Raw genomic sequence first — 26,103 nt, forward strand, 5'->3', positions numbered from 1 at the left:
AACTAAGGAGTTTGCTTGTGGATGTGTAAACAGAAAATCGTTGTCTTTTGGTGGAACGAAGTATTTTCTGTCAATCTTCTTATTAGTTGGTAGGATGGATGCGGGTGTCTTCCACAGATCCTCAGAAGTTTCCATGATTGCCTCGTCAATTGGCAGGGCAATCTTACTATGCAATGTAGGATGCAGGTTCTTTAACAAGTGATGTTGTTTCTTTTGTACTTCTTGGAGGGAGACATGCTGACTTGTCGCTACTCACTTGAATAATTCTTGAAATTGTTTGAGGTCATCAATCGCTACTGTATCTGATGGTATAACTGCGTCGTCCTGTTGGGCACTTAGATCGTCAGGGTGTGTGATATTTATTGATTGTATATCCGATTCATTGTCCGAAATTCGTTCCTCCTCCTCCTCCTGTGTGTGTGTGTTGCGGGAGATAGGGGCTGTGGATGAGGCAGGCTCCTTCGAGATGGTGAGGAGTGGACTGAGGACTGGCGTCTGTATGGGTCCCATTGACTCCAGGGCCCCCATTATGGTGGGTAAGGCCAATAGGGGTGCCATGGGCTTTGTTGTGGTCTAGCCCTATGATAGTAGGAGCGAGACCTCCTTGGTGACATGTGTTGCGAAGAATATGTCGTGTGTCAGTCATCATCAGGTAAGGGAGTGTCTTGCAAGTACACTGGAGACATAGATCTGGGAGGGGAATAGTGAGTAGTCAGTGGGAGGCAGGCATGAATGCTGCTGCCTGCTGTGTGTGTCAGACGCTGACTGGGGCTGTTCTGTAGCAGGCTCATGAGGATATGTCTCCCTGTCTGCTGCCAGTGGGGGTGTGGAGATCTGGGTTACAGTTGTAGCTGGTGCTGGCTGTGTATGGGGTCTCTTGTGCTGCGGGTTTGAGTGGTGCTGCCACTTTAAGCAGCGTCGGAGTTTTCCACGGCACCGCGGTTTGAAGCAGCGCCGTGGTTTGAAGCGGCGCCAGCTTTTCTTTCCGCCCCGGGTGGTTAGAGCGTTCCCAGGATGGCTCGGAGGCAGCGCACACAGATCCCGGTGCCGAACACGAGGATCTTCCCTCTGCTTTATTAACAGGGGTCCTCGGACTTCCATGCACCTCTCCCCGGGTTTTCGGGGAGGAAGAAAGCGGGAGAGAGCACGAAGGTGAGGCTCTCTGCCTTGTTGCAGTTTTGGGTGGTGGGGGGGTTTCATGTTGCGGTTCCCCCTGTTGTGCTATAGGCTGTAGAGCCTTCTCAAACAAAATCATCCTCAGGCGGAGCTCTATCTTTTATAGCTCTCACCGTGAGGGAAGCACAGTGTGTGCAGCTGTGGGGTGAGTGAGTTTTCCCCAAGCAGCGAATACATTTTGTATGGCCATCAGAAGCCGGCATAGGCTCATGGCACTGTTCACACTTTTTAAAGCCCAAGGAGGCAGACACAGTCCGGGAGATTTTTCTTTCTTTAAACTGTTGTTGTTCTCAGTGTTTTATTTATTTCTGACTATTGTTATGGTCCTTTTCTTTCATTTCTGTGATTTATTTGTTTTCCTAGCTGAACAGCTGGGAGAGCCCCGGTTCACCAGGGCTCCGGTCTGAAGCGAGTTTCAGACCCTGAGGGGAGATTTTGTTGTTAGTTTCATTCTTCTTATAAGAATTGTTGTTGTTATTATTTTAAAGAGAAAAACAAGGAAAACTAACTTGGAGTATAACCGGGGAAAACTGTGGTAACCTAACTAATGGAAAAGCAGTCCGAGAGACTGAGAGGGAGCTCCTGCTCGCTCCGTCCACTGACGAGGGCGGTTGAAGAGGAACTGAAAGGGAGGGGGTTGAGCCACGCGCTGCAGAAGGCGGGAAGGGCTTGAGATGCCTTCTGAGCATGCACAGCTCAACAGGGGGAAACTGCTTTGCAAAGCTCCGATCTGCGGCTCAGGGCAACCCTTCACCTAGAGTGGAGCACCCACGGGGACATCGAAGAAGAAAATGTATGTGTGTCTGCGTGTAAACATTACACATTACAAATCAGATGGGAAAAGAAACAATGTGGAGAAGGAGAGTTTTGCCAGGTCTTTGCCTTGCCAGTTCATAGATCCCCAGAATATTTTATGAAGAGCTTTCAAACCACGTGCAAACCACACTTCTGGAAGCTTAGCTGCAAACACTGTCAGTGCACAGCTGTGAATGGACAAGACACCAAAACACGCAAGTGAAGTGAGGAAGCAATGTGTAGCACTAATCAACCAGATAAGGAAAAGAGGCATTCCCTTATATATTAAAAGAAAATGTAAGGATAGTTCTACGTTTAACAAAGATCTTCGTTCAACAGAGTCATCTTGATGAGGCAACACCCTCAAAAATCTAAAAAACCTGTGGTCTTGGCTTTTTGGACAATGACTGGATTTCTCAGTGGTGGGAAAAAATGCAGTTCTGTAGAACAGGGTGAGGAACCTGTGGCCCCCAGATTACCTAGATCTGGCCCCAAGGCTCAGGGCTCCTCCCCCAGCATTGGTGAACCTGTGCTGGTGCTATAGACCAATCTACTAATCTGGGCCCCATTAGGTTCTGATGTGTGAGGGGAACGTGGGGAGTGTGTCTTTTTCCTTCTAAGTCAGGGTCATGTCAGTGAGGGTTTCGTTGTTTCTCACCCCTGCTGTAGAATTACACTTTTGGTAAATTCAGTATCACCTAAAAGAGCATTTTTCTCATTCTTGCTTCTAGGTATCATAAAAAGAAAGAAAAAGGTCTGCTGGAATAAACTTAAATGTATTACCCTAAGGGTATGTTTACACTGCCATCCTAGTTCGAACTAAGGTGGCTAATATAGGCATTCGAAGTGGCAAATGAAGCCCGGGATTTAAATATCCCGGGCTTCATTTGCATCTTGCTGGGCACTGCCATTTTTAAATCCCCCTTAGTGCGGACTCCGTGCCCACAGCTACACGCGGCACGGAGTAGGTAGTTCAAATTAGGCTCTCTAATTCGAACTACTGGTACACCTTGTTCCACGAGGAGTAATAGTAGTTCGAATTAGAGAGCCTAATTAGAACTACCTACTCCGTGCCGCGTGTAGCCGCGGGCACGGAGTCCGCACTAAGGGGGATTTAAAAATGGTGGCGCCCGGGGCAAGATGCAAATGAAGCCCGGGATATTTAAATCCCGGGCTTCATTTGCAACTTCGAATGCCTACATTAGCCACCCTAGTTCGAACTAGGGTGGCAGTGTAGACATACCCTAACCTATTAATTTCTTTTTCAAACAGCTTCATTTTATAACCCAGCCCATTACAGGTATGTCAGACATACTGTTGATTAATCCTCAAATTAGCATAGTTCAAGTGACTTGCATTGCAATGATCAGCTATGTATTTATTCAGTATAAGCAACCAGCAAACAAGCAGCACTTTTTCAGAGACCTCATAGTTTAAGAATTGTACCACAAATAAAAAGAAGTCAAGAGCTTAATTTGCTGCATGTGCATTCTTTGGAAGTTATCTGGAAGTATTCCAGGGGTAGAATAATCTAATTAAGCCACAAAAGCATAAGTCTGTTTTAAAGAGACACTGTATACAACTATCAATTTTTTCCACATATAAACAACCTTATTTTTAAAAATCTTCAGTAATAGGATACATTGAAACGGAAAAAATCCATATTTAATGTAACTAAATTACACCTTCCACAAATGATTGGATAATATGGAAGATAGGGATAATCATTTCATATATGAGAGATGAGTAAAACAACACACCAAAGTAAACTAATGCAAGGTGTTTTTATTTGAGAACAGTCAAGACTTAGTAGAAGTTACTCCTTCCTTCACTGGAGGATAGTAAATGCTTAGCCTCACTTCCTCTTCTTTGGGGCTAATGATGGAGTCATTTTTACAACCTAGGTAAATGCCAGGTGAGGACTGGTTATTCCAGATTTGCAGTGGCTACTTTTTCTAGGTTATCACTTTCTGACATCTGTAACAGTACATGCATTCAAGCAGGGGTGGATATAGAGCAGGGCGAATGGGGCGGCCGCCCCGGGCCCCGCGCTTAAAGCCCCACGCATGCGCCATGGCGCCACCGCGCATGCGCATGGCATCACGGCGCATGCGCCGTGGCAAAGGGGGGGCCCCGCGGAGTTATGCTGCCCGGGGCCCCGCAAAACGGTCATCTGCCCCTGCATTCAAGGATTGTGTGTATAATGCAGTAATAGGGCTATTTTTGAAATATTCACATTGTGCTAAAAACAAGACACCAAAAGATACTCCTCACGAACAAAAATATTTTGTGAACCACCATTTTGAACAACTCTGTCCCTATCGACTTTGTCTCCAGTAGGGAGAAGCTTCAAAACTTTTCCACCTTTGTTAACAATAGCTTAGCTCCACTGCACTTAGTAATGTTGGGCATCCTATTACAGATGGGCCACTAGCTGCACTGGCAGAATAATCTTAATTCAACTAAGGCTACTCTGAAAAGAGTTAAATGACATAATGCTTAAAATGGTATTAGCAGCAAGATCCCATCATCTCCGTTACACCAGCAAAGCTGGACCAGATATAGCAACATTGGAAAATTTCCCTAGTACAGACAGAGCTGTTAATCAATAGCGTTCTGTACCCTGCTAAAAAGTTGCTCCTGATGGTAATTATTGATCAGTTGTGGATAGCTTATATCAGTGGTCCCCAACCTTTCAGGGCTGCCGGGCACCCGGGGGCGGGGCTGCTCATGCACACTGTGCCCGGGGCTAGCACCGCCCATGCGCCGTGTGCCTGGGGCCGGTGCCGCCCATGCGCCATGAGCGGGGCTGTCCCAGATCATTTGGCGGGCGCACATAAATGCGTCATGGCACCTGTGGGCACCATGTTGGGGACCACTGGCTTATATCCTGTATATGCCCCTGTATATCAGTCTCCTAATTTCTAGAATGGCTCCTCATTTGGCAATGAATAATCCAAAATATGCAGCTACACTACTTAGAAATACTAAAAAGCACTGTATCTTGATCAGATCTTTCGGGGCAAAAGTTAAAGCTATTAAATTAATAATTCCATTAAGATCTGCTTCATCAGAAAGGAGAGAAATATTTTCCATATACACTTTTCATCTGATTTTTCTGCTGTATATATCTCAGAAATAGCTTGCCAAATTCTCCTAAAATATGATCAAAAATTTTTCATCTGGACAAGGGAAATTTGAAAGTACAAATAACTTGTGTTTTAAAAGTTCATTAAGAGTGAGTGTTGGTATGCATTGATTGTAAAAGTAGAGTTGGATGAATAAAAGATATGTTGACTTGCTATCTATTTTAAAAAGATAGAAAAATTTGGTTTGAGTCAAAGTTTTGAAAAATCATGTTATTTTATTTTGAGTCTGGACTCTCTTTCGAAAAAGCAGCTCACTTTTTCAAAAGTACTGGCTGTAGTCTAGGCACTCCCTTTCGAAAGAGGCTTTTTCGAAAGAGGCTTGTAGTCTAGATGTATCCTAGGATTCCCAGGATACGTGCTATTTGCAGTTGCATCTTATCTCAAGTATGCCTCTGAACTGAAGGAGAGAGAGAACCAATTAGTGTTATGTAAGTCACCCAAACAATCATAAAATGATGGCCACTGTAGGTATTACTGGACACAGATTCAAACTAGTCCACAGAGGTGAAAGACTTAATATTCTACAGGTTGGACACCCTGGTCCAGCACCCTTGGGACTTGACTGGTCTTGGATGAGGTACTTTGCCAGATCAGGGAAGGTCATCTCTGCCCCCACTACCTCCTCACCGCAACCTAGCCCCTCCCCATGCAGGGCTCCTGGACCCACTATGGCAGCCTGGCTGCCACACACACAGCCACAGCTGGACTCCCAGCCCCCGTAGGGCAGCCCCGCTGCTGGGGTCCAGCTGCATCACCAGATGGCAGCCCTGGGCTTCAGCCTCACTAGGCAGCCCTGCCAAGCAGTAACAGGGCTGCTGGGCTCTTTGCTGCACTGTCAAGCAGCCACGCAGTCAGGCTTCTGGCCCCATGAGGCAGTCCAGCTGCCTCCCAGGCCTGCCACATAGCTGCACCACTGGATGGTAGCAGAGCTGCCAGGCTCTTGGCTATGCTGCCGGGCAGCCCTGCTGCTGGCTACTGGCCCAACCACCAGACAACCCTGCTGCCTCCCAGTCTTCCTGGGCACTTTTGCCATCAGGCAGTAGTGTTGCTCCAGCCCCAATGCATCCTGCCCCTGCCCCCGCTCCCAAGCAGTATTGCCACCAGGTTGCAGCCCTGCTGCTGGGCTCCTAGTTTTGCTGCCACAGGGCAGCCCACAACAGGGCTCCAGTCCCGCTGCAAGGCTCCCAGTCACCTGCCTTCCACTGAACTCTCGGGTCCTGAATATGCATGGTCCTTCCTTGAGGGTTAAGAGAGGTTCAACCTGTATAACCAGTCTCATGAGCTAATAAGATCGCTTTAAAGCAGTATACTTGGAAAGCTTGGAAAGCAAATAGACTTTTTCCATCTAAAATTTCAACACAAGAACATTATTTCCTCTTCAAGCTTCTATTAGTGCCTTGGGCATACATTTTAAGGGCTTCAGCTTTTAGATTATACAAAAAGATGAAAATCTCTTTGAATGCAGCCAGGGAAAAAGAGCTTCATCATATGCTTTTTGGCAAAAAAGATATTTAAATTGCTTTAGCATAGCACTACTAAAGTCAAGGAGTTTCAGAATTTCATTTCTATCGCACAACCTATGTATTTCAAAATTTTAATTTACAGCATGCTTCCCCAGGGAACATTTAAAGGCTGTGTGACAGGCATGTAGGGGAGAAGAAATTACATACAGCTAATGAATTAAAACTTTAAGATGAAAGAAAAGGTATAAATTAACACCTTCGACACGCACCAAACTAAGACCAAGTTACAGTAGTCTGTAATAGCAACTACAGATGTTAGCTATCAGGTGACTGAATAGTCATATAACTTCACAAAATATCGATACAGACGCATCAGCATGGGGTGGCAGCAGCCCCTGTCCGTGGGGGGGGGGGTCTAACCTCTTCACAGAAAGAGGCTGCTGCAAGCAGTGGGGAGGAGGCTGCCACAAAGCTGCCAGTGTCCTGAGCTGGTAGAGGCAGCAGTGGTTTGGGACGGGGGGTCGGGAGCTCCGTGGAGCTGGTGCTGAAGGGAACAGAGGCAATAAGGGGAGAATGCAAGAAGCCTAGGCTTATTGGATAATTATATAGACAACTACTCACAGACATCCCTAATAGCAACCAGCTATAACTCCCATCCCCATTGTCCATGATGGAAAATAAGCATCAGTGGAGTTGCATAACCATGAACAAAGAAAGACTATAGCTAGCTGAGTACAGAGTTTAATCTGAATGTGAGGAAACTGTTAGGAAATGCATCTGTATTCCCACTCCATGGTATCCAACTCCAAGCTATCAACTTTCTTGGATAGAGAGATCCCTGTCTCTCTCCAGCCAGACCTGAAGTTTTCAGGCTATGCTGCTCCCTGATTTGCGCTGTGATGTTCCCAGTAAGCTCCACTGTCTAAAGGGGCCACCATCTGCTCTTGGGAGACGATTAACACAATAACTTTCCCCAGTTGCAAGCTGCCACACATTTGCCTTCCAATCAAACACATTTATTAGAATCATAGAACCATAGAGCTGGAAGAGACCTCAAAAGGTCATAAATCCAACCCCCTGCTCTAGGCAGGACCAATCCCAACTAAATAAACCCAGCCAGGGCTTTGTCAAGCCGAGACTTAAACACTTCTAGCAATGGAGACTCCACTACTTCCCTAGGTAACCCATTCCAGTGCTTCACCACTCTCCTAGTGAAATAGTTTTTCCTAATATCCAACCTGGACCTCTCCTACCACAACTTGAGATCATTGCTCCTTGTTCTGCCATCTGTCACTACTGAGAACAGCCTTTCTCCATCCTCTTTGGAACCTCCCATCAGGAAGTTGAAGGCTGCTATCAAATCCCCCCTTACTCTTCGCTACTGCATACTAAACAGACCCACCTCCCTCAGCCTCTCCTCATAGGTCTGATGCTCCAGCCCCCTAATCATTTTGGTTGCCCTCCGCTGGACCCTCTTCAATGTGTCCACATCCTTTTTGTAGTGGGGGCCCAGAACTGGACACAATACTCCAGATGTGGCCTCACCAGAGCCGAATAAAGGGGAATAATGACATCTCTGGATCTGCTGGCAATGTTCCTCTTAATGCACCCTAATAAGCCATTAGCCTTCTTGGCTACAAGGGCACACTGTTGACTCATATCTAGCTTCTCATCCACCGTAACCCCCAGATCCTTTTCTGCAGAACTATTACTTAGCTGGTTGGTCCCCAGCCTGTAACAATGCTTGGGATTCTTCCGTCCCAAGTGCAGGACTCTGCCCTTGTCCTTGCTGAACTTCTTCAGATTTCTTGTGGCCCAATCCTCCAATGTGTTTAAGTCACTCTGGACCCCTATCTTTGCCCTCAAGAGTATCTACCTCTCCCCCTAGCTTAGTGTCATCTGCAAACTTGCTGAGGGTGCAATCCATCCCCTCATCCAGGTCATTAATAAAGATATTGAACAAAACTGGTCCTAGAACCGAACCTTGGTGCACTCCGCTAGACACCGACCGCCATCCTGACATCGAGCCATTGATCACTACACACTGGGCCCGGCCTTCTAGTCATCTTTTTATCCGTCTTACCGTCCATTTATCCAATCCACATTCCCTTCACTTGCTGGCAAGAATATTGTGGGAGACTGTATCAAAAGCCTTGCTAAAGTCAAGGTATATCACATCCACTGACTTCCCCATATCCACAGAGCCAGTTACCTCATCATAGAAGCTAATCAGATCGGTCAGGTATGACTTGCCCTTTGTGAATCCATGCTGACTATTCCTAACCACCTTCCTCTCTTCCAAGTGCCTCAAAATGGATTCCTTAAGGATCCCTTTCATGATTTTTCCAGGAACCGAGGTAAGACTGACCGGCCTATAGTTCTCTGGATCGTCCTTCTTCCCTTTTTTGAAGATGGGCACTACCTTTGCCTTTTTCCAATCATCCGGGATTTCTCCCCATCTCCACGACTTTTCAAAGATAAAGGCCAAAGGCTCCTCCATGACATTTGCCAACTCCCTCAGTACCCTCGGATGCATTAAGTCCAGACCCATGGATTTGTGTACGCTTAGCTTTTCTAAATAGTTCCTAACCTGTTCTTTACCCACCAAGGGCTGTCCTTCTTCATCCCATCTTGCGTCACTTAGTGCATTAATCTAAAAGCCCACCTTGTCCGTGAATACAGAGGCAAAGAAAGCATTGAATACTTCAGCTTTTCTCACATCATCTGTCACTAGGTTACCTCCTTCATCCAGTAGGGGCCACATACCCTCTCTGATCACTTTCTTCTTGTTAACATGCCTGTAGAAACTTTTCTGGTTATCCTTCATAACCTTAGCCAGTCGCAATTCCATTTGCGCTTTCGCCTTCCAGATATCCCCTCGGCATTCTCGAGCTATACATTTATACCCCTCCCTGGTCATTTGTCCAAGTTTCCTCTTTTTGTAAGCTTCCTTTTTGTGCTTAAGTTCACCAAGGATTTCCCCTGTAAGCCAATCCGGTCTCCTACCATGTTTGCCTCTCTTGCTACGCATCAGTATGGTTTCTTTCTGTGCCTTCAATAAGGCTTCTTTAAAATACTGCCAGCTGTCCTGGACTCCTTTCCCCTGCATGTTAGCATCCCAGGGGATTCTGCCCATTAGGTCTCTGAGGGAGTCAAAATCTGCTTTTCTGAAGTCCAAGGTGTGTATTTTACTACTCTCTTTTCTTCCTTTGATCAGGATCCTGAAATCTACCATCTCATGATCACTGCTTCCCAGGTTGTCACCCACCTCTACTTCCCCTATTAGTTCCTCCCTGTTTGTGAGCAGAAGGTCAAGCTGCACACGGCCCCTGGTCGGATCCTTCAGCACTTGTACCAAGAAGTTATCCCCAACATTCTCCAAAAACTTCCTGGATTGCCTGTGTACTGCCGTATTGGTTTCCCAACAGATGTCAGGGTGATTAAAGTCCCCTACGAGAACCAGGGCCTGCGATCTGGAAGCTTCTCTCAGTTGTCCGAAGAAAGCCTCATCTACTTGATTCGTTGGCCTGTAGCAGTCACCAACCACAACATCACTGCTGTTGTTTGCACTTCTAAGCTTAACCCATAGACTCTCAACAGGTTTTTCTCCCTCTATATACTGGAGTTCAGAGCAATCATAGTGCTCTCTTACATATAGTGCAACTCCTCCTCCTTTTCTCCCCTGCCTGTTCTTCCTGAACAGTCTATACCCTTCCATGACAGCGCTCCAGTCATGCAAGTCATCCCACCAAGTCTCTGTTATCCCAGTTAAATTATATTAACTGGACTGGGCCAGGGCCTCCAGTTCTTCCTGTTTGTTTCCCAGGCTTCTCGCATTAGTGTACAAACACCTCAGATAACCGGTTGATTGCCCTATCTTCTCCATTCGAATCAGGGGTCCTCCTTTCTTGCTCGTTCCACTTTGCATTTCTTCCCGGTATCTGACTTTCCCACTCCCCTCAGGGTTTTGGTCACCGTCCCCCAACGAACCTAGTTTAAAGCCCTCCTCACTAGGTTTGCAAGCCTGCCCGCAAAGATGCTCCTTCTTCTCTTGGTTAGGTGGATCCCATCTCTTCGTAACAATCCTTAACAACAGAGTCCCATGGTCGAAGAAACCAAAGCCCTCTCTGCGGCACCACCTGCACAACCACGCATTTAATTCCTCAATTCAACGATCCCTGCCCAGTCCTTTCCCTTCAACAGGGAGGATGGATGAGAATACCACTCGTGCTCCAAATTCTTGGATCCTTCTTCCCAGTGCTACATAATCCGCTGTAACCCGCTCAAGGTCATTCGTGGCCGTATCGTTAGTTCCCACATGGAGAAGCAGGAAGGGGTAGCGATCCGAAGGTTTGATCAGTTTGGTAAGCCTCTTGGTCGCATCCTGAATTCGAGCTCCCGGTAAGCAGCACACCCCTCAAGATTCCAGGTCCGGATGGCAGATGGATGGCTCAGTCCCTCTTAGGAGGAAGTCCCCGACCACCATCACCCATTGTCGTCTTTTGGAGGTGGTGGTCGTGGAACCCCCATCCCTAGGACTATGCATCCCATGCCTTCCAGTAGGTGGTGTTTCCTTCCGGTTTCTTCCTTGTGAGGTCCCTTCCAAAGCATTCCCCACTGCAGAGCCTGTGGAGAGAGCCTGAAAGCAATTACTTACCTCTACAGCATTGGGGGATTGACTTGCTGGCCTTTTTCCCCTTCTAAAAGTTACATGCTGCCAGTTCTCTTCTTGGTCCCGTACTGCCCTCTCTGGCTCTTCCGCCTGCCGTGCTTGCAGGATTAAATGCTGCCTTCTATCGAGGAAGTCTTCATCCTCTCTGATCGAGCGTAGGGTCGACACTTGGGACTCCAGTCCTCTAATTTTTTCTTCCAAAACGGCAACCAGCTTGCATTTAGTGCAGATGAAATGCGTTCTTTCTTTCGGGAGGAAGCCAAACATGGCACACTCTGTGCAGGTAACAACAGCAGACCGATAACCATCCATCCCCGCTGTCCTGTTCGCAAGCTCCTTGGTCGCTTGCTCACTGCTTTATAAAAGGTGCAAACAGAGAAAATGTATTGAAAATGATAAACATGCTAAACACATGCTACAAAGCTTACCAGAGGCTTTCTGAACTGCAGCCTCAGGCTCAAATAGGTATCAGTCCTTCCAGCCCTTCCACATGGATCCCCAAACAGAAAATCCTATCTCTTTGCTGGTTCAGAAAAAAGGCCCCAAGTCAGTTTAAATGCAGACTATTTGTCCACAAGTCCATCCTGTGTGTATTGGTCTCTGGAGAACCCAGTCTGAACTAGTACATGTGAGCCTGCCCAGAGATGGTACCTCTCTGGGGGATGGAGTGGTGTTACAACCTGGTGAGTTGCCTTAATGATTACATAATGTTTTTAGTCCCTGGAGGAGTTTTGGTAGCCCTCACCCATCAAGCAGAACACAACCATACATAAAGCATTCACTTTAAACAATGGACTCCAGAGATGTTGAATGGTTGCAATATCTATCACATCTTGATCCTAAAGAGGTTTCATACAATCCTGGCCCACAACAATACATAAACTTAATACAACAAGGTCTTCCAAGGAAATTGTAGGATATCATCATATTTGCTAGATGAGTATAAACTAGGGATGTTAAAATGTGTTTATTTTGATAAATGTGTAACCACTGTAGTTTCACGTTTACACAGAGCTCTGTGGGAGCCAGCACGTGCAGGGAGCTAGTTTTTAAGCCAGCTCTGTGTGTGTACTGGCTCTCGCAGAGCTGCCTGCTCCCCTCCCTATGCTGCAGCCTCTGACACAGAGGCTGCAGAACATGGAGGGGACATGTGGTTCCATGGGAGCTGGTACATGCAGGGAGCTGGCTTAACAGAAAGCTCCCCACAAGCACCTTCTGACGCTCACCCCACCCCCATGATGCTGCCTCTGTATCAGAGGCAGAAGTACAGAGGGACAGGTGGCTCCCCAGGAGCTAGTGCTTGTGGGGAGCCTGCTTAAAAGCTGGGTCCCCATGTGCACCAGCCAGAGGCATAGCGAAGCAAGGGCAAGGGAGGCAATTGCCCCCCAGTTGTCATGCTAGGGGGACGCCGGGCTGGGGTGGGAGTGAGGGCATGCTGCGCAGGCTCACCTGATGCTTAGATCAGTGAGCCAGCAGCTGGGCCACCTGCTGTGGTCCTGAATGCACTGAGCAGAGGCAGCTGGCAGGAGCAGCCTCTTTTAAAAGTAAGATTAACTTGCCTGACCGGTTCCTCTGGCTCTGTGGGAGGGAGATTTGGTTGAAGGGGGGAGGGGAGGGGCTGGGCTGCTTAGCACTGAAGGAGGAAGATTTAGTGGAGGGCTCTGGGGTTGCTTGTCTCTGAAGGAGGGGGATTTAGTTGTGGGAGGTGCTGGAAGTGCCTGGCTCTGCCATCAGCAGGTAGAAAACCTGCCAGTGTCCAGCGGTAGCCCCTGTTCGGGCAGGCCAGGGCCAAGGGGCTTGGAGCAGAGTGTGGAGGGCCAGAGGCGTGTAAGGGCAGGCAATGGCAGGGGAGCATACAAGTGGGGGGTGGATCTTGGGAGGAAGAAGTAGCTCAGGAGCATTTTTTGGGGGTGGGACAGTATGGGGGGGCTTGGGACAAGAACAGCAGGGTGGGGGAATCACAGGTCTGGGTGCTTGTGCCCCCCAACCGCACGTTTTGGGAATTCTGGGCTAGGAAAGCTGAGGCCGCCCTGGAGCAGCATGCCCCAAGGCAAGGGACAGCACGTTAAAGACCCAGAGTAAAGTGATGGTTTGGCTGGTGGGGAAACGAGAAGAGCTTTGTCATTTGTGAACTCTGCCCACAAGTGCTGGGAGCAGAGGCATGGGGACCCCTTTCTCCGTATGCTGAACTTGCCAGTGACCTGTCACCTGGCACCCAGTTCCCTACCCACTGTCTTTCAGCCTCTCACCCGTCTGTCACTGGACCACCTCACTTGATTTCATCTGGACACAAAGCACTATCAAGCAACTGATGCCACCATCCGCCCACTGGAATGGTACCAAGCCCATGTGACCAAGGCAAGACTTGTCCTCGCCAGCCCTTGCTCTGCCCATTGGTAACACTCAGAGGGCTTTCCTGAGGAGGCCAACATTGTTCCCATTTTACAGCTGGGGAAACTGAGGCACAGTGGGAGCTGTGACATGCCTGAGGTCACACCAGGCTGGACTAGAAGCTCAGTTTCCAGTGGTTATGGGGCTGTCTACACAGGTAGCAAAGATGTGAGTGCAGCACAGACCAGCATAACCCGGCTCGCTGCAATATGATTAATGTGGGGAACAACCGCAGGGTGGGGGGGGGGTCTTCAGCAATCATGCCTAGTCTAGCTTGTGCTGCGATCAAGCCATCCTTGCTCAAAAGAGACAATCCTGGGAACTGCCCGCCAGCCCATGATGCAGCCCAGCTAACAGCAGCGAAGGGCAGAGATGGATACCCGGCAGCTGCCCCCACTTCTCCCATCTGCTCAGCTCCACCCCCAGGCTTGCTGAGGCCTGTGGGGGGAATGCTTTGGACCTAGCCAATTCACTCCCCTCACGCCTCAACACTGGCCTAGAGGCACCACAGGGTCTGGCCCCTGCGACCCCACAGTGTGGGAGAAAACAGGGTCTGACCCCCAGTTCAAGGGATCCGCCCCGCACTCAAGCCCAGGGAAACCACCTGGCACAGGGGGCAGAGAGGGCCCCACCCACACAGCCCTACTGGGCATGCTCCCAGGGGAGCCCAGGTATAAAAGGCTGCTGGCCTGCTCAGAAGGGACAGACCACGGTCGGAGCCAGAGCTAGCGCCCAACCTCCCGAGTCACAGACCCGACCACCAAAGAGGGAGCCGCCAGACCCCCGTGACCCCGGCACTGGACCGACCACCGCAAACTCCGACGCTGACGTGGGAAGTGCCGCTACTGCCCCCCCACTCGCGCCGACAGTGGGACGGGACGGGACGGGGGAAGGGGAGGAAGCGACCCAGGGCAGGGAGCCCTGAACCCCGGCGAGTGGGGGCTCGGCTGAAGGACAAGGCCTCAGAGCCTGTGTACAAAGGACTACGCTGGGAGGCCGTATTTCCCCTAATACAGAGGCCTTGTACTGTGGAACTAGGCCCGAGTGGTCTAAACTATGCCCTTGATTTGGACGGCAACCCCCAAGGGGGGGGCAGCCCCCCGACAGAGGGCCCTAGTACCAAAATCTCACTGGTGCTCAGGAGGCTACTGGGCCTCTCTAGGGGGTGCTGGCTCCGGTTCAGTCGCAGAGCAGGGGGCAGAGGCTGGCTCACGGAGGTATGGATGGGCTCTGGGGATCTGTCCCTTCTAGGGGGCACTAGCCCCCATCTAATCCCATACGGGCAGTACAGAATCACAGAACACTAGAGCCGGAAAGGACCTCAAGAGTTCATCAAGTCCAGTCCCCTGCCCTCACAGCAGGACCAAGCACCCAGGGCTACTCAACACATGTCCCGTGGGCCGCATGCTGCCCAGGGCCAGTTTGTTTGCACGCCCCCCCGGTGCAGTTTGGGTTTATGTGAGGATCAACACGTGGCCGGCGAGTGGGAGCCAAAACAAAAAAGTAGTCAGTGTAATGATCTTCTGTTGATGTGTGTTTTAGTAGTTAAATTCTTGGACTGTCATTGCTCATGAAAAGTGCTATCACAGGGGTAGAAATGGGGTAAATGTTGCATTTTATTAATATCAGCAGAACTGACTTAAATGGGGCCTGTGTGTTGTGTAGTCTTGCCTTAATCTTTGTATTCATGCCTGTCAGAGTGAGAGAAGCTATTTGTATATATTTGTTTGCATATGCAACCACACTTAAGTTGAGGCCCTCACCATTATTCTGTAAGTATCAGTGTGGCCCCTGAGGCTTCCAAAGTTGAGTTGCTCTAGCTCATCCTTGACAGGTCTGTCTCTAACCTGGTCTTAAATATCTCCAGTGATGGGAGATTCCGCAATCTCCTTAGGCAATTTATTCCAGTATTTAACCACCCTGACAGGCAGAAAGTTTTTTCTAATGTCCAACCTAAGCCTCCCTTGCTGCAATTTAAGACCATTGCTTCTCATCCTAACCTCAGAGGCCAAGGAAAACAATTTTTCTTCCTCCTCCTCATGATACTCTTTTGTTACTTGAAAGCTGCTCTCATGTCCCTTTTCAGTCTTCTCTTTTCCAAGGTAAACAAGGCCAATTCCTTCAGCCTTGCCTCATAGCTCATGTTATCTAAACCTTTCATCATTTGTGTTGATCTTCTCTGGACTTTCTCCAGTTTCTGCACGTTTTCTGAAATGTGGTGCCCAGAACTGGACATGATACTCCAGCTGGGGCCTAATGTAGATGGCTCATTCCCTGCCTAGGAGACGTGAGACCGGGCAGGTTAATTTCCAATCCTCCTGTTTATTCTTTTCCAAAGCCAGGAAGGCACAGTAGTTCTGATGGGGGCTCTGCAGGAAGGCAACATGCACTGCCCCCTGCCTGAAACCTTGTGCAGGTGTTGAACAGCTGTCCAGACCACCCTAGAGGTGACTGCATTTCAGCATGCCTGAAGCAACACAGCACCAGCAATGGACAGGAGAATGGCTCCCAGGCATGGCTTGCTTATAACTGCTTCAGTCCCGTTGGATGGGCCTCAGCCTCTTTCCTTCCTCTCCCCGGCTTTGTAATGGGGCTGTAGACTCTGAGGGAGAGGGGTGGAGGCAGGCAGAGGTGTCTCCCTGCAGCAGATGTAGACATGTCTCTGTACTAATCATCCTGTCATTGAGGTTTTTAGCTTTGTATTGAGTCCTTTTACATGGAAACTTTGTATTACGTCTTAGTAGAATAGTCCCTAGGACAAGTGAGGCAAAGACTGTCCCTGTGGGGTGAATGAGGTGGGAATGGATAAGGTGGAAGGCAAGCAGCTCTGAGCAGTTGCAAAGGTTGGAGAGGGGATGGAAGCCAGATCCAAGATCAATGATCCCTGGGAAGTGGGCCCATTGAAAGGAGACTGGACCTGTGGATGCCTTGGGGGGGTCAGCAGCAAGGGCCTGCTTTGGGAAGCCCCCTCTTTGGAGGTGAATGTGTCAGCATTGAGACACCACCCAGAAGCAGGCGCCACAGACACTAACTGCAGATTCATGGGACGGCTCTCACAGATCTTGCACGTGCATAAGATGATAGATCTGCAGGAGGGGGGTCAGTTGCCCGGGGAACCATGCTAGGGAGGCACCAATTTAATCCCATTCTGCTCCCCCTCATCATCCCTTAGCTCACATGCTCCTACTCTGCCTGCCACCAGCAGCTGGAGCCTCCTCCCTGCCTCTCTGCTCCAAGCCCGACCCTCCTCCATCTCCACCGGCAGGTTAGTGCATGCGGGAACCCGGCCCCAAACTGTAGGGGGTGGGGAAGATGTGGTACAAGTTCCCCTCAGCTGTGCACCAGCTAGGAAGATGCGGGAGGGGAGGGGGGAATTTTTCATTTGCCTCCGCGCACATAACACCCTCGCTACACCTCTGGCACCAGCTCTCGCCTGCCCGTTTCACCCTGCTGCTGCCTCACATACAGAGACAGCAGCACAGGGGGCAGGGGAGAGGAAAAGGAGCTGCATGTAACAATGGAAGTTAACTGGTGAGCCCAGGCTCATTGGTTAACCGTTTACATGTGTACACTATCACATTCCTAGTATAAACATTACCAGTAACTGGTTAGTTTATCCCTTAGGGATAATCTGTGATCCCACAGGCATCTCTTGTGAAATTTCACACAATTGATCAGGGTTCATCTCACTCTGCCTGATGTCAAGCACAGCAAGCAGACTGTCAATCAGAGAACCATAGCCCAGGCTGCCCTAATGAATCAGACAGCAAAGTATAAGTGCGCACACTGAGCAATGTGTCATCAGGGTCCTTTCTTTGCAGCATCCAGTAAGTAGGGCAGAGAGACTGCATTGAAAAGTGATACACAGAGAAACAAAAAACTGTTTGTAGTATTTCTGCACAACATTTCCAATTTTTTGTGCTGACCTTATTATTATTTTGATATCTGTGAAAGTAAAATGTCACCTTTGATTTAAAAATAATTGCAGTGCAATAATTTTTTACCAGGACAGGAAAAATAGGGCTGTTAAAGAGTGTGCATTTGTTGGAGGAACTGAAGGACGGGTGAAGCTTAATTCGGTGTTTGCTTTATTGAACAGTGGCCCTCTTATTGTTACTGCACAACACCTAGGAAGAGAAATCCAGTCAGTCATCCAATTAATCATCTTCCTCATTTATCAAGTGACTTTTGAAAATTTTACATGAACAATGTGGAGCCAACGTGACTTAAGCTAACCAGGAAAAGATATTCTCATTCAGAAATAGGCTTGTCCTCACAGGAAATTATACCAAAATATCTATTCTGCAAAGCTTGTTTCTCTTAATCACAGAAACTAGTTCAATAACGGATATTACCTCGTTTCCCCACTGGAATTATTCCAGAATAGCTATTCTGTTAAACTTCCAAATGTAGACAAATCCCCCTCACATTTTTAATTGCTTTTCTTTTCTTAAGCAATTAGCTTTATTATTAATAGATGGTCTTTCATTTTTGTCGTTTCCATTATTGTAATGTCCATTTATTAAGAAAAATAGTAAATCCCCTATAGAAATGGCCTTCTATCTTACCCATTACAAAGATAGCTTCCCCAATTATCACCTCTAATATCATTAGCTCACAGACATTTACTTCCTCCCCTTACCCCCGCTCCATCCCCTTTCTGTTCTGAAATTTGATTTGTCCTTTTCATATGTGTTCATTTTTTTTATTTGTATCCTTTGGTATATATGGTTGTGACAATTTTCTTCCACTATTTGATCTGAGGAAGTGGGTCTGGCCTCATCACCTATTAAACCATCTTGTTAAGTCTTTAAAGTGCTATACAGTCTGGTGTAGCTGAAACAAAAAAAAAACTAACACAGCTACATTTCTACCTCTAGATCTAGAAGGAATCAATAGTAGTCTGATAAAATTGGCTAAAAGCTGATTCTGGTATTGCAATTTTCACTAATGTATATGCTATTATTGCTTGAAGAGCAAAAATATAAACGATTAAATCAAATCCTTGTTTCTTTCCTTGCTTTTAAATAATTATTGGGCAAAGTTCAAATGAGTCAGTACTGAAAATATTTATAAGAGGTCATTCAAGAACACTGTGTCTATGAAAATACAAAAGAGCATGTTTCACACAGTAGCTTACCAGTGCTGGCCTTAGTTTGTGTCTACAAAGATCATCACTAAATCAAACTGATAGAATATTTGAACTATGCAGGGCCTTACAGTGTTGACAAAGCAGTTGCATGTGAAGATGCCACACTACCAGTCAGGAACCCAACTGTGTAATCATTTCCACATGGATACACCTTTGGTGCCAGGTGGAACTCCAATGATTTCACTGAGTCTCCATGCAGGCACAGAGGTCTACCATTGAGGAGCCAACATCAGATTAGACCATAAACAAAACTAATATTCATACTACATGAATATACTGAAATCTTCAAAGCTGTGACATCTCCCAAATCAAACTTTTCTGCCCTAATTTCTCTAACCAACCTAGATAGCCCTGCAAAACTGCAGCTATCCTCTTTTTATCCATGGATATGGATGCGGATATCCGTGGCTCATTTTTGCAGATACGGATGCAAATACAAAGTTTGTATCTAGAAACCTGCAAATCTGTGGATATCCGCTTTATATTCATGGGTATTTGCGTCCATGCAGGGCTCTTCCAATAAAATTTCAGTAACTTCTGGTACCACTGATTTATCATTAAATTACTGTAAGCATCTTAGAACTAATTTGCTGAAATAGAACATTTCCTAAAGACTGTAAACATGCTTAGCCTGCATCCAGCGCACTCTGAGTGAGGTACAATTCCTAAAGTAGTGTTTAATATGATTTTCATTTTGACCTTACAGCCCTTCCTACTCCTGCTTTAGACTTCTAAGGAGACTTTTTGTTCTGAATTGCTATCACAGACTATTCTAACTTCTCCCCCACTCAGTTTGTAACATGGAAAAAATTTGCAACGAGAGTCTGATTATCTATTTTTTCTTTACAGGAACAATTGACCAAAATAAAGTTATAATTTTGAGTGGCATTGGCCTAACTATAAATGCAGAATTTAAAGTCTGAAGGTTAAGTAGTTTGAAATCTTAAGTAGTAACTCCTCATAAAATGGCAATGTTTCATCATTAAGACCACTTGTATTTTTATTAAATTTTAAAACTATGACACGTGAAAATGAGATTTTCTACATCTCTAAGCAATTCATGTAATAGCCACTTTTCAGCTATTGAGTACTTTGCCTTCTGTATTATTATGCTTCCTTACCCTGTCTGATTTCATCAAAATACCATCTTTTCTTCTTAGTCCTGCTCAAGTACAGAGTCTAGCTTACTTCCTTGGTATAATGGCTGAATGATGAAAATTTTGCTCTGTCCACAGTTTGGGTTCTGGGTATTGTGGATCAGAATTTTAATATGAAGTCTATCCAAATTCTGCCATTTCAGACATTCTTTTATTCCATGAAAGAATCCAGTTTCAGATTATAAAAGTTTTGCAATTATTTTCCACATCTAATAGTTTTGATTTCAGAGTCCAAATCAGAAAATGCAAAAACATGAGTCTATTTAAAAACTGAAATAGCCTACATACAGATTAAAAAAAATAAAAGAATCGGGAACACCAAATAAGCACAGGAACTCTTAAAACAAATCTGTATTCCTTTTCTTTTTTATAATAGGCTCAATATTTAAAATTTCAGTATCATAATGAATTATCAACCATTGTAATAGAATATTTTGGAAAAAAGCAAATACACATGGTCTCTACTCTATATATAATGAAGTTTTTACTGCTGGATGACAGAATGGTATCATCATGCTCTCACCCTCTCTAGCCACGGAAGCCGCACCTCCTATGCCAGGGGTTGGCAACCTTTGGCTCCCAAGTCAAATATGGTACTTTTACACCTCCAGCTCAGTCCCCTCTTGGTCCCCCGCAAGGCGTTTCAGCCTTGCGGCTTCCCCTGCCCACAAGGTTGAATCACCAGTGCTGGCTTCCTGTGGGGGGTGGAGGGAAGGGAAGCAAGAAAGCCCCAAGGTTCCTCGCTGGATCTGGCTTGTGGGAAAGTACAGCTAGACGTGGCTGAGCAGGCTGCCTCTTCCCTTCCCCCTCCCCCAGCTGGAGGAATAAGCACAGGCTTCCTGGAGACTTTTCTGACTGTTCCAGAATCCAGTCAATGGGAGCAGCGGGAGGCGTTGCCTTGGACACGGTGTTGGGAGCCGTGCAAAAAGCAAGTGGTCTCCCTCCCCCTCAAGCCTAAGCCCCACATCCCCAGCCCCCTCACTCACCACCTTGCTGAGACCCTGCAACCCCACCCTCTCATTCACACCTCCCTACCCCCTTACTCATACTCCCCCAAGCCGAGACTCAACACCCACCCCCCTCATTAATATCCCTGCAAGCTGAGACTTTGCACCTCCACCCCCTCACACACACCCTCCACTGAGACCCCACATCTCCCAGCCTGCTCCTGTACCCTCCACTCTGGCTAGATACCTACCCCCAGCCAGCTCCTGCACCTTTCCTCCAGGCAAGACACCCTACTCCTCCCAACCTGGTCCTATACCCTCTCCCTTGGCCACACACCCTACCACCAATCTACTCCTGCATCTCCCCCTGGCCAGACACCCTACCCCCATCCCGCTGCTGCACCCTCCCTGCTGGCCAGACTCTGCACCCTCACCCCCTCCTACATTCCACCTCCCACCCAGATCCTGCAACCCCATCACTACCCAACTCACTAGCAGCCCTGTCCCACACACTTACCCTTTCGTTTTGGACTCACCCTATGCTCTGGAGTCCCACAAAATTCACTAACCCTGAAACTCCAGAAGAGTTAATCTGGCCTAAGGCCTTGAACCTCAGTCCTCCCTGCCCTTCCTTACACCATGGGGCCGGAGCACCTGGGGAGTGAGGTGTTTCAGTTGTGGGCCACATCAGTGAAGGTTGGGTTTTTTGAAGGATTAGAAGGGGGTTGGCAAGCATTGTGGCCAGAGTGGGGGTTGGTGAGCATAGCGAGCAAGGGGAATATCCCCACAGTAATATTGTATCCTTGAGCTCTGCAAACAAACATATAACCACAATTCAATTTTTTTTTTTGAGTATGGCAAAATCCCATAACTCATGTTTGGGCACACAGAGGCCCCCAGGAGCAAGCTAAGGAACATCATTTCAAATGAAAGAAAATAAAAGCTTTCATTTGCTTTTTTAGCACAGCTTTAACCAAAGAATTAATCTTGCAAGATGGCACATGATACAGGTTATGCAAAAAGCTTAACAGCCTGAATCAAATTCCTTTAGAGACCTAACCAAAGTAAACACTTCCCTCTAACAAGGGTTCCCAGCTATCTCGTTTTTCAGTGGAAGACCCAGTTTTCCTGATGACTGGGCTGTGAAAAGTCCAGTTGATGATGCTGTGGGGCTTAGCAGGCTCCCTGCCTGGCTTCCTGTGGCTGGCATGTTTCTCTAGCTTCAGGGAAGCTGTAGGGACAGGGCCTGCAGGTGGCATACAAAGCCACCATTGCTGCCTACGGCGGCCTGTTTGCCTAAGAGCCAGACAGACCAGCTGCTGCCCAGGAACTGCCTGATATGAGCACCGCTGAGTATGTACCCCAAAACCCATCCCATGCTGCAACCCAGCCTCATGTCCCAGTCCTGACTCCCCTCCTGCACTCCAAAGTCCACAGTCCCTGCTCAAAGCCCCCTCCTACACCTCAAACTCCTCATTGCAAGCCCCATCCCAGAGCCCACACACCCAGCCAGAACCATACGCTCTCTGTACCCCAACTCCCTCCTAGCCACCACCAACTCCCTCCCAGAGCCCACACTCCACAATCCCTGCTGCATCCCAATTCACTGCCCCAGCCCTGAGCCTCCTCCCACACTTTGAACACTTCATCCTTGGTCCCACACCAGGACTGCACCCCTAGCCAGAGCCCTCATCCCCTCCGACACCCAAACCTCCTGCCCCACCCTAGAGAAAATGAGCAAGTCAGCAAGGGTGGGGGAAAGAGGATAAGGACAGGGCCTTGGGAAAGGGTGTTTGGTTTCTTGGAATTAGAAAGTTGGCAACCCTAGATTTAAAATCTGAAAGGCTGATGGCTGGCAAGGGAGCAGTACAAATATATTATATAGAGATGAAGCTGGATGGGCCCTATGGTTTTGTTATGATCAAATGTAATACTTTTATTGGCCAGTGATAGACCTGGCACTTTGTGATCCCTGGAAGGCTTGATTATGTACCAGAAAAGCAGTTAAGATTGGCTTCTGGATTTAATCTACATAATAAACTTTGAACATTAGCAAAAAATTCATTTTGGCTATGCAAATGTGAAGATCTTATTGAGAATACTAATGTAATATAACCAGGATAAATTGTCCCAGAACTGTATATAAGAGTATAGTGACTAGCTGGAATGTAATCCCACATATAAAATTTGTAATCGAGGTGAACTATTTATTTGTTTTATGTAATGTACTATTTCTGCCTGTACCATTCCCATACCCATTTAGTTTGCTGAAACACACTTCTAGAACCTAATTGTCCACCATATCATTTCACTGTAGTAAATGTTCAAGACAGAGCATTTTGACTGTTTTTGAAACCTTAATAGAAAGGTGAATGTGTAAGCTATCATTCCATCATTGCATACTGAATGAGATCAGAAGGCACATGATCAATGTAGTGTGGGTGATACATAAGGCAAAATAGAGATGGGGGTTCATGTACTCTGAAGACAAGGCAATAGGTAGACAACCCTCATCAGGGATTGGATCCTCAGACCATAAGTGACTACTGGGCAGATCCCCTGACAAAAGTCTTTGGCCAGAAATGGAAAGAAAATGCTTGCAAAACAGAATGTTGCAGAGTTGACTTGTGTTCGTGGAGGGACAACTAAGGACAAGAGGAAAAAGAGTGATATTTGTGGAGGAGCCTATACTGGATGAGGGTTGGAGTCCTATGACTTAAAGTTACCCTTCACAATGTATCCTTTTAGGGATGAATCCCTACTCAGCCACCCCTTTGAGCTATAAGATTTCAAAAGTGTAAATTTCTCTACACCTGCAGTGAAATATCTGAGAAATGAAGAGACAAGGTGGGTGAGTTAATGCCTTTTACTAGAACAGCTTCAGTTGGTGACAGACAAAAGTTTTAGAGCTTATGCTAAAAGGATAGTTCTGTGAGTTCAAAAGTTTTGTCTCTTCTCACCAGAGACAGTTGGTCCAATAAAAGACATTACCTCACCCACCTTGACCAATATCCTGCAACCAACAGAGAGCTACAACACCACTGCATAGACACTGTCAAATTTCACTGTTTTACCCAATCCTGGATAAGGAATGCGTCAGTAGGAAGTGACTTGATACATGGATCAGACTGAATGACATCTGCAAGGCTTTTACCCACCTGTTCCTTTAGGGCCTCTATTTTTTTTCCCCTTCAGCTCCCTGTCAGAGCTCATGTTCCTTCCAAGAAACCACACTGATGGTTCATGCACGTCTCTTAATGCATTCATGTTACCAGCAAAGTCAAACCTTTTTTTAACCTTTATTCAATGTGGCAAAGAAAACTACCAGTGTAGCCACCAGCATTTTGTTTCTGAAAATACTTATGCTCATTTGTAACTTTGTGTTTAAGCTTGCAAAGTTAGTCAATTGACCAGTCAATGTCAACTGACTACTTATTATTTGACCACAGTCAAAAACTGTCTAATATTCCAGCAAGAATGCCCCGATGTAAATGGTAGGCTATTTTTTTCCCACTGCTTCATGGTTCTGTTAGCAAGTCTAATTGAATGTCTTGAGCACTCAACTTTATTACATGCTAATACCACCTGTTATGCTGAGTGGCTTGATTGGCTGAATTAATCTAGAACCAGCATTATATATATGTACATATATCTTTAGTTGCGTACCAAGTCATGACAGATTACAAAGCACATTAAACAAGTTACAAGACAGTCCCTGCCCCCAACGTGTCTAAATTTACTAATCACATGTACAGAAATGAACTAAAAAAAGAGTGAGGGGAGAAGGGTTCACAGTAATTAAACCTCCTCCCTTCAACACACACAAAAATAGATTACAGCCATTTAGAGTTGGCCCACTGAACACCTAGCATAAGTGCATTTAAATATTATGTTTTTCTTCTATAATTGTAATGACTTTCTAATTTCATTTTTCTTATGACTGTTCAATCTTGAACAACACTGGTAAAAAGGTAATAATGATTCTCTTATTAGTAACAGTTAAATAATTCAATTAAGTCATTTGTTTTTTGTAATTAAGCATAAGTACCTAAGACTAATCCTATCTGAAAGCATAAGTATTATCTGTTTTTGTTTTAATAAGGTAATTCCTTAAAAATCTGCCCATTTTGACATTGACCAATATTTGACTAGTTAATTGACTGATTATTTTTGGCAAGTGAAATTCCCATCCTGACTCATGATAACAGTCCATAAACTTCAATGGGACTACTTACAAGAACAGTAATTTGTAGGATTTGTAGGATAACATTCCTTTAGTGTTTTATTTTAAAATAATTTTAACTGAAAAGGTATTTAAATGCAAAAACAGAAGTCAAAATACATAACTATAACCTGCTTCTTGTTAATTCTTCTGTATCCAGGTATACTGGCATTAGGAGTAATAAATAAAATTCTATCAAAATACAAAAAGATATCTCAGCATAATGGTACTCAAAACCATTTTTAAGACTATGTACGTACTGTTCAGCGTTCTTTTCAGTCTTAGAACAGTCAGCTAACAGTTCACTGGTATTAACATTTACCTATGTAGCACTCTCTCAGGATTGTCAAGCTGCAGCCTGTGGACCAAATGTGGCTAACGGCATTTTGTTGCACGGCCATGGATTGCCCTCACATGAATATGCGGGCTACAGATGTAAAATGTTTTGAGACTAATGCCATGTAGAATTATAGCAGATGAAGTCCACTCCATTTTATGTCAAGTGTCTATGACCCTGTTTCTTGACAGATTCCCATTTTGGTCCCCAGTTAGACAAAATATGAGCATGTGTTTGACGTAACAATTGAAAAATAGTGTGCAAATTCTACATAACTAACTACTAGAAGAGAATCTGAAATACTTGTATTTGGCTTGGCAGAACTTGATTTTTTTTAAATATATACTTTTGACATAACATCAATGTTTATTTTAAAGCATTTTATCAACATAATTTTTATCAATTTATTTTTTCACAATTGCAGGAAATTATGGGAGTCAGAATTGTTTTATGACTGTAGTTATTAAGATTCAAAAGTTAAAGCTTTAAAAATTGTTAAAGCACAAAACTGTCAAATATCACATTAAAATATACAAATATCCTTAAAGCAAGAAAAATGAAAATCACTAGATTTTGACTCAAGCTCTAAAGAAGCATTTTCCTTACTTTGCCTCTGTACATTTCGATTGTTCTTGATGGAAA

The 26,103-nt window shown here is 46.1% G+C and overlaps 1 protein-coding gene across 10 annotated transcripts in view; it reads right to left on the reverse strand.

Moving 5' to 3' along the window:
• PTPRE (protein tyrosine phosphatase receptor type E) overlaps positions 1-26,103 on the reverse strand; it is a 266,865-nt gene that overhangs the window by 126,411 nt on the left and 114,351 nt on the right. The window contains exon 1 of one of the 10 annotated variants that reach the window (XM_075935273.1): positions 11,241-12,280. The exons of the other annotated variants lie outside the window; for them this stretch is intronic. The gene's annotated coding sequence lies outside the window, so the exon portion shown is untranslated. Of the gene's footprint in view, positions 1-11,240; positions 12,281-26,103 lie in introns of those variants that run through there. 10 annotated transcript variants of the gene reach the window in all.

Source organism: Pelodiscus sinensis, chromosome 8 (genome assembly GCF_049634645.1).
Source record: "Pelodiscus sinensis isolate JC-2024 chromosome 8, ASM4963464v1, whole genome shotgun sequence".
Classification (NCBI taxonomy): domain Eukaryota; kingdom Metazoa; phylum Chordata; order Testudines; family Trionychidae; genus Pelodiscus; species Pelodiscus sinensis.